At 42.6% G+C, this 13,318-nt stretch overlaps 1 protein-coding gene across 2 annotated transcripts in view; it reads left to right on the top strand.

The window, feature by feature from the left end:
- Nucleotides 1-13,318, top strand: part of ptprea (protein tyrosine phosphatase receptor type Ea) — a 50,290-nt gene that overhangs the window by 18,617 nt on the left and 18,355 nt on the right. For both annotated transcript variants that reach the window (XM_070851359.1, XM_070851358.1), the window contains exon 2: nt 5,478-5,755. The gene's annotated coding sequence lies outside the window, so the exon portion shown is untranslated. The remainder of the gene's footprint in view (nt 1-5,477; nt 5,756-13,318) is intronic.

Genomic DNA, 13,318 nt, shown 5'->3' with positions numbered 1-13,318 from the left:
TCTCACAGTCCGGCTAATTTTATACCCCCCGTGTTTGGCTGTAAACCACTGCTCACTCACAGGATGTGATCTAAACTGTTTCTCTTCCTGCTTGTGGACAGCGAGTCTTCTGAGTCAGCTTCACACAGTCAGAAAGACATGAAAGAGCTCCTCTGACCAGTAAGCAAAGATCGTAGAGGGACAGAGGGGTTGTGCTGTGTGTTTTTTATTTAAAGTCATACAGCCTACAGCAAGAACCAATCATCCAGAGCCAGCCTTAAAACAATTCTCATCCATGTCTTTTTGTTGATGTATGTGTTAATCATCCAACAGACAGCCTGACCTTTCTGTGGCAGCGATCTAAAGTGGAAAAATAAACCCAATCCTGAGAAAGAGCGTGGTTACATATTACCTCACAGTTACATTTGTGTTTTGATTTCTCACTCCAGTTCCTACTTTTGGCAGTTCTCTGTGAAAGAAGCGGAGGCGTTTGTGTCTCCCTCTCTCTAACGTGTGAAAATCTCTGTTTCCAGACAAGGTTGTACAGGCAGACAAGACATGTAGCCTTGGGCTGTAGCCAGATATATACACAGATAGCTTGAGATCTCCACGGGGCATTTTTCTCCTTTTGTGTGGGTGTACATGTTTCTTACTTGCCCATTAAAGTCTGTCTGTATATATATATGTGTGTGTGTGTATTAGAGAATGTAACTTCCAAGTGTGGAGACATGTTTGTTTCTTCCCCCCATTCGTCCTGGAATACCACTATTTCTCTGTCATGAATATTTACCAGGTAGGGTTCATGGAGTTTAAGCATTGCAGGGAATCTTCGGCTGGGGACTTGTTTAATCCTAACCCTGTTCTGTCTGAGCTGCTCCCAGGTGCCTGGGAGAACAAGCTTTGGGAAAGGATGTGTGAGGAAGAAGAAAAGCGAGACAGCACCACTGAGGAGAAGTGTATCGGATTGTGGGATGGGAGGCGTAATAATGTCTGTTTTTACGTGCTGCAGTTATAATGAAATTTTTTGAGGCCTCTGGCCAGCTTGTCTGGGACTTGGGACAGAGAGCTGGATTGAATGGCTGTCCACACTGGTCCTCTTTTATTGTTGTTTAAACAAAATAGTTAATTTAATGCAGGCCCATAAGGCAGGTGTGTAGGAGAGTGGAATATAATGAAAAAGTGGTGTACTCCCACACACACTGTCAGCACATTATTTGATTAAGGTGGCTACAATTCACAGACCTTAATCAGACATTAAACAAACAATACAGTAAACAGAAGCTTCATGCTACAGGCACAGGCTGCTACACAAAAGGGATTAAAAAAAAACAAAATAAAAAAAGTTTATCACGTTAGAATGCAAAAAAAAAGTAGTAGTAGTAGAAAAGTTAGGGGATCATCAAAGTCGCACAGAATTCATCCTCTTGGGATCATGAATATGTATCAAATTTCATGGCAATGTTGGACAAAAGCAGTGAACTGACCGGCAGACTGGTTAAAAAGTATATAGGCATGTTTTAAGGAAAGACTCGGGGAGGATATGGGTCATCACTCATTTCTCCATCATAACACCAACACACAAGTGAAAAAGAGAATCTTAAACTAAGCCCAAATGATGTTCACATGAAATATGTTCTATGTTATTAGTTATTATATGTTAGTATAAGTTATTGCAGTTATGGCCTTAGCAGCGGTTTCTCAGTTTTATTCGTGATGGACATTTCCTACATCGCAGAGGCTTATTCCATCACTTTATTGGCTATTGATCTAAGAGTGCCACAGGTGAGTATTAAATCAGGGTTCTCATTTAGCTTCCCACTAAATGAATAACACTATTGATGTAGTCTGTCACACGCTGTCTGTCTGTAAATGATCTAGTCCTGCCTGGGCCCTTAAGGAAATTTCCAGATATTTGATTATATCAGCGATTGCCAAGTTTTAGAGGAGCTGCTATATGATATTATTACATTCACATCCTGCTTGGTTTGGCAAAGAGCCACTCAGTGGGCCTCAGCAGACCTGGATGCCAAGAGATACCGGTGTGTTTGGGAGTGAGGCGCACAGGCGAGGGAGTCTCCGCTAACAAAATCACACTCCTTGTTGCCGTCTGTCCTCTCGCTCTGGAACATTAAGCTCCCGTGTGTGGACCGCTCATCAGGGACACGGCTCTATTCACACATCTGATCACAGAGGCATAAAGTCCGCACGCATGCATTTTCTCTCCTGCAGTGCCATTTATTATCATGTCTGCCTCTGCGGTGTTCATTTTGTAGCTCATTTTGTCCATTTCAGGTTTGCCTGTAAACATTATAAATGATAATGAGCCTTCTCTCACGTCTACATCTGACTTGGTGAAGAAAGCGCTAGGCTGCTGCTCTACTCAAATTAAAGCCGTATCATTAAAAATGTAACACCGCCTAATTGCTGTACAACGTATTATTTTCCATTACGCAGCATTTAGAAAATAGTCATGCTCTCATATTTTCTCTATTGCCTGTGTTTCCCGTTTTTTTCATTATCCAGCTGTTCATAAGAAAAACAAATTTTGTGTTGAAGAAATATGTTTTGTCTGCTTTTCTATCCTGTTAATCATCTCATGACCCCTGAGATGTATCTCCTGGCCTGTTGGGGAGGTCCTGAACTGTTTACAGAGGCTTTTCTGTATTTGGAAGTGACACACAGTGGCAGGTCAGGAAGGACTTCTGCAACCACAGCACTACACCAGAATGATGCTGGGGCCTGATAGAGACTCAGATGGCTCCTCAGTGGGTCTCTCTTTTTCTGTGGCTGTGTGTGTGTGTGTTTGTGTGGCAGTGGGTTGCCCTCAAAGCTTATCTCTGTAAATGGATTTGTGTTGTTGCACTCAGAGATCTCGGTATGATGCTCTAATCTGATTGACCACAACCCTGGAGAGGTGAAGGAGTCGTACAGCCAAGTGTGTGTTTCTCTGTGTGTATGCATATGTACGTGTATGTATGAGGTGTCTTCGAGCTGGTATTTGACACCTTGGTTCTGTGTATTTTCAGCTTAAGGTCTTGTTAGGGAAATAACAGCTGTATGGGAGTGTTGCCTCCCTTACCTCCTCAGATGAAGCACAGAAAGGTTACACGCAGAAAAATACAACATCACTTTTTTGAGTACAGCGCTGCAACAATCAGCGAGCAGAGATCTGATACAGTGACACGGATTATTTGTCTTTTTTTTTTTCTGTGTACAGTATGTGTTATGTTGCTGTGAAAACTCTTCAGGTGTGTTCATTCTTAATATGAAGCAAATTTCCACCTCATTCATTCATGCTAAGTTGAATGCATGAGTGTTTTTGCACTCCATGTTTATTAGTCACACACATTTACTGCTCTAGTATTAGTAGCTGTTAAGGCCTTCATGCATCTTAAAAAATACTCTATTAACTTCCTTTTAGTTTTTTTCCTCTTGCATCTGTATGCTCTTTGGGTGATTCTTTAAGACAAGCGCAAGTTTTAGAAGTATACCTGAGCACTGTTTGGCTCCCAAGTTAAATGTAGTCATTTCACAGCCCAAATGTAATAGGAATCTTGTATGAGTAGCACCCATATTTATGCGGTGTTTATCACATGCACTGTGGTAATCGGTGTATGACTGAGGGGAAGTGATACACTGATAGCTGTAGACAGTCACCGAGGGCTGCCTTGTTCACCACATACTGTCAGTGACAGTGCTCCTGCTTTACCTCAAATAAACAGTGAAATGAACATGATGATGATTGCGTTACCGTAGTAATAAAGATAAAGTATGTGTGAAAGGACATTTTGCTCACCTCTCACTCGTTCCCAGCTAACCAGTACCTGTATGGGACTGTCGCTGCAGCAACACTGCCCAGCTGATGCTGTGAGAGACTACAGAAGGTGACCATTTTTAGTTAGACTGCTGCCTCTTCCACACGCTGAAGGGATAAACTAGATTTTACATGTACAAATTGTATTATGCACTCAGCAGCTTTCATGTGTTGCTGTGTTTTCCTCTGATGTTGATGAGCGTCTGCATCCGTTTGCATTACAGGTTCTTCTATTATTCAGTAGTTTGCTTGATCTGATTCCACGCTGTCAGACCTCGTTTTATTTATTTATGGACTTTGAGATGATATATTATTTGAAATACTTCCTCAAAGTGCTTTCCAGGAACTCAGGTGTAAATTTAAAAGTATATTACACAGGATTAATGATATGATTTTTTATTTTCTTTGATATAGTCTCTGTTCCTTCTGAGCAGGGACTCTTGCTCGTGCCTTTAATTTAGCTGTCATGGAAATCCTCAAGCATGACACCTCATGTTCAGAGAGAGACACAGAGAGCGAGAGAACCCCTCTCCACACCTCCCTTTCGTTCGGCTAGACGAGAATGTCGCCATAGCAACCACTGGGCATGCTCCTCGCCACTGGCAGGTATAAACCCTGTATCTCCAAAATGTTAAAGTTGCAAGGGCAGACACAAGAAGACTTGAGAGCATGTCGCTTCGAGGTTTAGCAGTTTTGGAGATGGTTTCATATTCTCAAGAATAAAATCTGCTGATTTAAGTTTTCACCCAGAATCCTTCAGTTCAAGGTAAAACGGTACATACGAGCTTTCCACACAACAACGCTGCCACCAAATTGTTGGGCTCAGCGTTCCCAGGTAAATAAATCCTTGTCCCCTTTTTACTCACACACCCCCACCCCCCTTTACCCTCCTTTCAGGCCTCCCGTGGGTAATGGCAGGGATTATATATTAGATGGCACTAACCCGGAATCTCTACTACAGCTTGTGCACAGTATGTTCCAGCATTTGTGCATACAAATAGACTCAAGTTTAAAAGAGGCATTCATGGACATATGTAACTCTCCCTGGGAAAAATTGATATGTTTGTAAAGAACCTTTATATTATCCTCATGCCCAAATCTGGGTTGATATGCTTTTTTTGCTGTCAGAAGATTTAGCAATCAGGAGAAGCAAATTTTTCAGTTTTTAAATGAGGTTTGCCTGGATACCAAATGATGCTCACTTTGAGTTGGAGACTAATTTGCATTATAGGCGCTCTGTAAAATGTTACCCCCAAAAATGGCCTCATTTACCTCTCCTGCCTAAAGTCTTTTCTTCACCATGGTTACTTTTTGTGACCATCTGCATATCACCCTTTGGCACTTTCTGAGACTTTTGTGCTGTCTTCAACATTCCTTTGCTGATAGAGAAAAAACATTCCCTCAAAGCTTAATGGCATTGTTATGTGTGAAGGGTAACTTGTAGAGGGTAGATGTGTGGTTTCACAATACGATCTGCTTATTACTTAGCAGTTATCTCCTTTGGGGAAGCACTCTTCTACTCTGAAATGCACTTTCGTCTTCTTGCTACATACTGTTTCTGCTGAACAGGAATTGTATCACAACTTCCCCATCCTCCAGCTTCGCCTCCTTGTTTGTCACTTTCTGCAGTGTTTTTAATTGTCTAACATTTCCTCTGTTCTTATGCTTCTCTATTAAAATGAAGGCGGTGAGCAGCGCTGCCCAACTAAACATCAGGCTGGCTGCTACTTGGTGAGGCACTGAGACCCAGAGCTCACCGCTGCTGCCAGGATCCAGGGATCGTCTCCTCACGTGGCTGTGAGAGCAGACCTGACCTCCCACGCCCCCCCCCCCATCTCCACCTTTTGTCCAACTTCTCACTAAAGACGACGGCAACAATGTGACCACTGGACTCTGTCAGAGCCATGTGACCAGCTATTATGGATCTGAGAGTCAGCATACATTGAATCAACACTCATCCAGGTAATTTGGCACACTGTGGCACACAGAACACTGCATCAGTGTATTTAATGATGAATAGCTGCTGATATGAACTTTTTTTGAGTTCACACTTGAGGGTAACTTGGACACACAACTCCTTCTATATTGATAAACTGTTTTAATCACAAGTTCCCAGCATATTGGTGCCATTTAGTCACTTCCTCCAATCCGGAGAGTTATGTTTGTTGCTAGTTGCTAAGTTAGCTTGTTGTCTGTCAGCTGGTAGAAAAACAGCCAAGAAACAGGAAGTGGGACACTAGTGTCAAACAGCAGTGCAAACAGAGGGATGCACAGTGTAATATCCAGTTGTAAAAACAGTATTCATTTGACTGTGCTTGCTGCAGCTCATTCAAATCAGTGATATTGTTTGGAATATAAAATGATATGGTTTGTTTTTACACTGTGTGAAGTGCATCTGATAAGGAGTCTATGAAATGCAGTCACATTTGGCTTTTTACTTTGCACTGATATTTGGAACTGGATAAAGACCTTGCGTGGATTAGTTGGTAAAAAGTTGTTAAAGTTATTGTCTTGTGCCAACATATAAAAAAGCTTTTAGTATTTTTTCACTTGAGACTTTTGATCCTCAAATTTTAGGTTTAGGTGGCCACATGAATGCCACAATATACTTAAAGTTAAGCCTTACAGGTGTCACTGTGTCAAGAATGATCCATTCATCCATCCATTGTCTATATCGCTTATCCTTAAGAGTCGCAGGGATTTGGAGCCAGTCCCAACTGACATTGGGCGAGAGGCAGGGTACAATCGCAGGGCCAACATATCGACAGAGAACCATTTACGCTCACATTCACACTTACGGGCAATTTTGAGTCACCAAGTAACCTAACCAAGCCACCCTAAGCAGGAGTTCCCTGAGAAAAACCCATGCAAGCAGGGAAAGAACATGCAAACTCCACACAGGAAGGTTCAAGACTCAAACCACAAACCTGCTGGCCAGTGGATTCAAACCTGGAACCTTCTTTCTGTGTGACATGATAAGAAAGATAAAGCAGGCAGAGATGAAAGTGAATCCAAACATAAAGCAATGAGTGCTTTCTTTCATTTTGATCTTTCTGTAGTCTCTGCTATAGACTGAGGTTACTGGGGCTGTCTCAGATAGACGGTCTTTGTCTGCCAAATTACACACACACACGGTCTGTATATTTAACTACCGATTCATTTTCCTGTTAATACAACGCATGCTAGGTGGCTAATAGGTTTCACAGAATTTGTAACTGTGAAAGCCCCTCACCACCCATGCTTTTGACTTTTCCTGTATTTAACAATCCCCTTCATTGTTGTACAATTTAAATATTTTAGTCCCCACCAAGCTGTTTAATGATTTGTGGAGGTGTTTGACCATGAAAAAATAAGGTCAAAGTGAACAGTAAATGGAGGAATGAAAAACAAAGTCTAAGACGGAAGGAAAAAGAAAGGAGAGGAGACTGTGAGTGTGTTTGTGTTGAAATGTGTGGTTAAAGTCATTGTCTGTCCACATGTCTCTGCATGTGTACGTATCTTATCCAGGGTTTTTGTCAGGAGTGTGTGGCAGTCTCGCTCCCATTTCCCCTCTGGAGCAGAGCGGCACAGGAAGGCTGGCTGGTTGGCTGGCTGCACAGGAAAGGAAATAGTCTCTATCAAGCAGCAGATGGAGGACAGCATGTGCTTACACTGCAGAAATACACGCATACAGGCAGGCGTGCACGCGTACATTCCTACACACACAAGGAGCTATGTGCAGATACAGTTGCCTTTATTAATTATTAGTGACCCATATCCTACATTGCAAATGTCAGCTGTGGAGATTCTGAGGTTTTCATAGAGTTGTAGATGAATGAGAATCATAGAGGACACGTTTCAAATGAACTTTTGAAATGTTTTCATAATAGAAAAGATGTTTTTTTTTTCTTGCTAGACGGTTGTTTTGCATACTTGACTTTTCTCAAAGCTTTTTTTCCCCGCATACTATTTGTACTTTACATAGTCACCAAACTGAGAAACAAATCTGATTATGTAATTAATGAAAATAACCTTTAAATATTGTCAGTAAAATATTATTTGAAAAAAAAAAAAAAAATCAGGAATTTCTTTTTCAACCTAGCTGGACAGTTTAGCTTTCCTTCTTGCCTCATGGGTGTAGACAAAAGCAGAGCTGAAGTTTTGACCGTTTGTTGTACCTCTGTGGCCTGCAGGTCAAACACATTTCTCTGTTGTTGAGATTTAGTGATACCCAATATGTCATCACCTCCTCCTCCTCCTCCTCTTGCCCCCCGCCTGCTGTCTATGTCCATGATTTCTGATGACATGTCGTGCCTCCATGCCTCTGTCAAGAGCTGTTAGTGGCAAGCCAGGTGTCTCCCTGCATGCCAGCCTGTCTTGCAGAGCTCTTGTCAGCAGCATGTGAGAACTGGATGTTGCACTTCCTTTTTCCAAGAGGGCAGCGAGTTCTCCAAGAGGCCTTCGACATAGAATAGTCATTTGCTCCCAATATGGTGTGTGTGTGTCTTTTCTCATTCGTGTGACAAGCCTGCTTAGGAGGGAGGACAATGAGGCTCACTATGGTGCCCAAGGCCCCACTGAATGACTCATATTCCTATAGAATTCAGGCAGAGACCGAACAACAGGGTTACACAATCTTAATCAACAAAGTGCTGCTCATAATATGCTCTGCAGGGGCCGTGATCCTGCAAAAGAGGATTGTGAAAAATGTGTGAGCTTGGGGTTTGGCTTTGGGTAACATAATTACTGTGCCTCCACTTCTAGTTTCTACTAGAAGCTGGGCTGCTGTTCGAATCAGCAATCACTGCGCCTCCTATGCGAATCTGGACTACGCTGCGAAAATACCACTTGTTTTTGTTTTCCTACTTGTTTGTCAAACCTGTTGTTGCTGGGTGTGTGATAAGATGGCATGAAGGGGCTGTTATTCTGGAAGATGTAGTGTTATACTGCGGTTTTGCTATGGCAACTGGAGGTGTTCAGCAGTAAAATCTCTCACTTCCCATGCGGGCAGTCCGGGGACATGTCAAGAACCAGAAGACACAGTCCTGACATCCCTTTTTAAAGACTCACTGGAGGGTTTTATAGTCTGCGTCTGCACTAAGCAGACAAGTCTGCTCAATCTCCGCAGAGCAGCAGAGGCAGGCTCCTCATCCTCGCAGCGTGGGCCGTTTACTTATCCCTTCTGGTCCCACATCTCCTCTCTTCCTCCTCCTCTCTTCCTCCCCTCAGAATCAAGTGGCTTTTTGTTCTCCCGCAGCGGTGCTTATCACTTGTTTCTCCACCGCTGCTCCCCCCCCCCTCTCCTCCCCATCCTTCACTCAGGGAATGAAAGGATATTTTAGGGGATAGATCTTGTCTGTCCTGTGCAGATCCCAAAAGACTGCAGTTATCTCTGGCTCTCCGTGTCTGAAAATGTGGGGCTCTGTGCAAGACCCCCCCCTTCTCTGTCTCCCTCTTTCGCTGGGGGGTGGTTTTCTACGAGGGTTACGTTTGTTTAGCCCCAGTCTCTGCATCAGCGCTGACGTTAAATAAACCTCAATCCAATATAGAAGTTTTGTGGATTGTCATCATTACAGGCACTGACACTGCAATTTATTTTAATTCATTTGAGAGGAGTAGGTTTTTTGTCCCACAGGATTCCTCAATTGCCTGTTATTTCTATGCCTGAATAACATGACATAAAAATGAGCCATAAATTCTCTGAGGAGACAGTCTGGTTGGTTGTAATGCTCTCTAAAATCAGGCTCCCAGACGGCATCTGAGTCAGCTGTTATGATTCTACATTTTAATCTGTTTAATCCTTTTTACTGACCATTAAAACTTTCTAAAAAAGGACCTCTGACAAATTTATGGTCAGTTTAAGAGGTGATTTACTTATAATGTGACCACCAGTCATCATTTTGTTTATTGTTTCAGATTTATTCTTATGTGCGAACTGGATTTAGGCAATGCCAGAGGCTTGGAATCAGAAAGGATGTGGTTCTTGAATGGCTGACGCTATGTTTCTGCATTGATTGCTGTAAATGCATTAGAACAATAAAAAGAAACCACAGTCTAATCCAACTCGTCCCCAGTGAATGGCAGTGTTGCAAATTATGGTACTGAAAAAACCCAGAACTTTCAAGGGAAATTCATGCGTTTGTCAATCTGAGTCTCATTTTCTTATATTTGGAGTGCTGGCATCCTATAGCTGTCCAAAAAACGTAAAGGAATAATTTGCATTTTTTGGAGGCTACTATTACTTTAGCCTACCTTAAAGACTGAAATGGGGGGAAATAGCTTCCTAGTGACTGTGTGGAGTCTCAGCTGGTTACCTAGCAACCTCACAAAGACCTGCACCCTGACACTAATCGGCTCCAGCACACGTTTCCCCGCAAAGTGGCAAAGTTGTCATTTTTTACATTACAGTTTTTGTACGGGTTAAACAAACAAGACGTAACGTGCGTCCTGTAACCATATGAAGAATGCATATCCAACATGTACTTAAACCTCAAAAAAAAAAGACCCTACAAGTACTGGCCTCATATTCACTTGCTTAAGAACTCATTAGTTTATCGCAGTGTGTGTCACTTTTGTCCTCTTAATGGCCCTTCAAGTTAAGCAGTAAATTTCCCTTACATCACTGAGAGCTTGACACACACCTCTTCTTCCTCTTCGCTTTCGCTTTACATGTCTCTCACACTAATACCTGTTCGTAGCAGAGCACCAGTAATCACAGAGTGCTGGGTGATAATGAGAAGTGTCACAACGCTTGGTTTCGTCATTTTCAGCCCAGCTGCCGAGCATTGCGCTGGCTATCGACAGCTCTGATTCCAGGCCATATGTGCTCTGCTTCTGAATAATTGAAAGAGGGGTGGAGGTAAATCCCAGAGGTGTCAGGGTGGGAGAAAGATGGATGCCTCGGTGTTCAATGCTGTCAGGTCAGGAGGTGTAAGGGGCCTGGAGGACATGATGAGACCCTCATGGGCAGATTACCCCCACCGCACACACACACGTGTTGTGGATGATGGACCACCAGTAGAATGATTTCTGGCAGTGTGGTTTTCAAACAGGCCCTGGCCCATGTGTTTCCCATGGATCCCTGCTAGAACGTTTGTAGACTTGTGGGTATGCATGTGTGCATGTGTATTTCATGCCAAACAGTCAGACAGTGTAGCTTTGCATGCTGGTTGTCAACAGATTTGATGAAAAAACGTATGTATGTAGTGTGTTTATGCAGGCGTGTAAATCTGTGGATCAGTGGTGACTGAAACACCTAGTGGTGCCTTGGCAAAATTAACCGTGACTGTGTGTGTATCTGTGACACACACACACAACGGTACGAACACACGGACTAAATGACACTCAAACAAGCCGACCAAGTGTGAGCTCAGATGTGGTGATTGCTTGTGCAGACGACTGACTGGAGTAAATATTTACTACCAATTGCACTCGTGCTTCCCATGCCTCACCAGAATGTGACAGTAACGTCTAAATGCTCTAAATGCAGAAGACGTTTAATCATACACTAAATGACAGCTGCTCTCAAATGTTACAGTTGTGACTGGAATGTTTTTAAGAAGATTATCAATAATCGCTTCTTATCTAGTACTGTGTTATTCTTAACTAATATTCAGCAGCTAAAAGCTATTTCCAGTGACGACTGCGCTAATGGCAGAGCTTTTAGGGTCAGACACAGTAGCCACCATATCTCAGTCAACAGGATGTTGTGGCCTCAACCTGGCAACCAACAACAGTGGGTTTTTTTCCTGGCAGTGGCTAATGCAGTTTTCTCTTTGTTCTTTAACTCAGTAAATGTTTCCCTCCTTCATGCAAAGGTAACACCAGCATACATACACGTATGTATTTTCTCACACATTCAGCTGAGATCACCGCGGGAGATGCTACATTTGTTCCCATAGAAGTAGAAGGCTGACACTGCAGAGTGGAACCAGCGGGTCTCCAAGGTCATTACCACTGCCACAGCGTCTGGGCGCCCTGGGAAGGAAGGCAGGAATTGATTAATGACAATGCTAGGAGCGCAGGAGGGGAGGAACCTAGATTGGCAAGAGAGCAGCGCTGCAAAGGTTGTTACTGTACAATGTTGCTATAGATAGTGCTGGATAGTGGTGTGAAATACTGCAAAGCGTAGCACAGTTCTACAACTACTCCAGATAATTAAAATAGCACTCTTAATGTAAGTTGGATCTTCAGCAAAGAGAATTAATTGCTACATCAGTCTGGAATTTCAAAAACCCTCCATCAGCTTACTGAGTACTAATCCCAGTAACTAGTTACATCTAAAAAAAATTCATTCACAGTCTGCAGTTATGGACATTTTTGAGATAGTTTCTTTAAAAATATAATCAATTACTCTGAAAAAGTAATCAGTTGCATAATTCATTGCAGTAGTTTTGTTAAGCTCTGTTTAAAGGTGCTGTTCACTGCATTTATCATGTGTAGAAATAGAAAACAAGACATTGTGGTTTAAAAAACAACCAGCCTGCAATTTTGGCCATCAGCAGCTGGTTTTATGTTAGCCCTGGTGGCAGCACACAGCGGTTCACACCCTCCAAACTGTGTCTCAAGAGCTGTTAACTCAGAAATACAAAACGCCCGGCTGACATCCGATTTTCCGCATGTGTGTTGGCTCTTCTTTTTCTTTCTCTTTTAATAAAGCCAACATGTTCAACTTCCCACAGGTGCCACGTTGGTGGCAGTGCTGCAGTCAGGTTACCATGGGAACACACTGTGAGGAACAGCGGTACACATGTTAAAACAAAAGCGTCTGCAGTTTTATTTTAAATGTAAAATATACTGTATGTGCATGGACTATATTATAATATAGTCTTTGTGTAAGATCATGGAAGTTTAGTTTAGTTTAAGAGCAACCCTGATCGCCTTGTCCAACTAGGTTACACTGCCGCAGATCTGTGTGAGCACATGCACAGGCCAGCTTCATTTCTACAGTCAAGTATAGTGAGCTGTCCTTTAAATAGCTAACCCGGCCCAGGTTTACGCACTGCACCTCCCCAAAGGCTGAGAGCACAGAGGCAGAGATGTGCTGGTACGAACACAATGCACTCAAATACAAAGCGTGAACTTCAATTAGAAGTTAAACTTCCTGCAGTGCTCTGGTCAAAACTGGCGGACTTAAAGCTTTATCCTGCACTTATTATTTTCTTTTAGAGAGGTTTCTTCACATTAGGTAGCCAAACACATAAAATTATAAGAGTACTCCTGTAATTTTGTATTGAATTTCAATAAAGCTGAGGTATCATAACTTTTAGTCCATTAAATGGGCCACGCTGCAGAAACACTGGCTCCCACACTTCCCACATTGCAAATTGATAACACCCTGTCAAATATGACCATGACACATTGTGACAACACACAATCACAACCTACATCATCAACCTTTCCTTCACACATTTCTGCCATGGAAACCAAACATGACTACAAATATTATCTACCTGTTACTGTAGTTATAAACACTAAATTCCACATGACTCAATGTCACACTGATCACCTCTCGGAGCTTCGCTCTGCAACAACAGCTTCTATATT

This window comes from Pempheris klunzingeri, chromosome 20 (assembly GCF_042242105.1).
Source record: "Pempheris klunzingeri isolate RE-2024b chromosome 20, fPemKlu1.hap1, whole genome shotgun sequence".
Taxonomy (NCBI): Eukaryota; Metazoa; Chordata; class Actinopteri; order Acropomatiformes; family Pempheridae; genus Pempheris; species Pempheris klunzingeri.
This window is presented reverse-complemented; position numbering and strand designations above follow the sequence as displayed.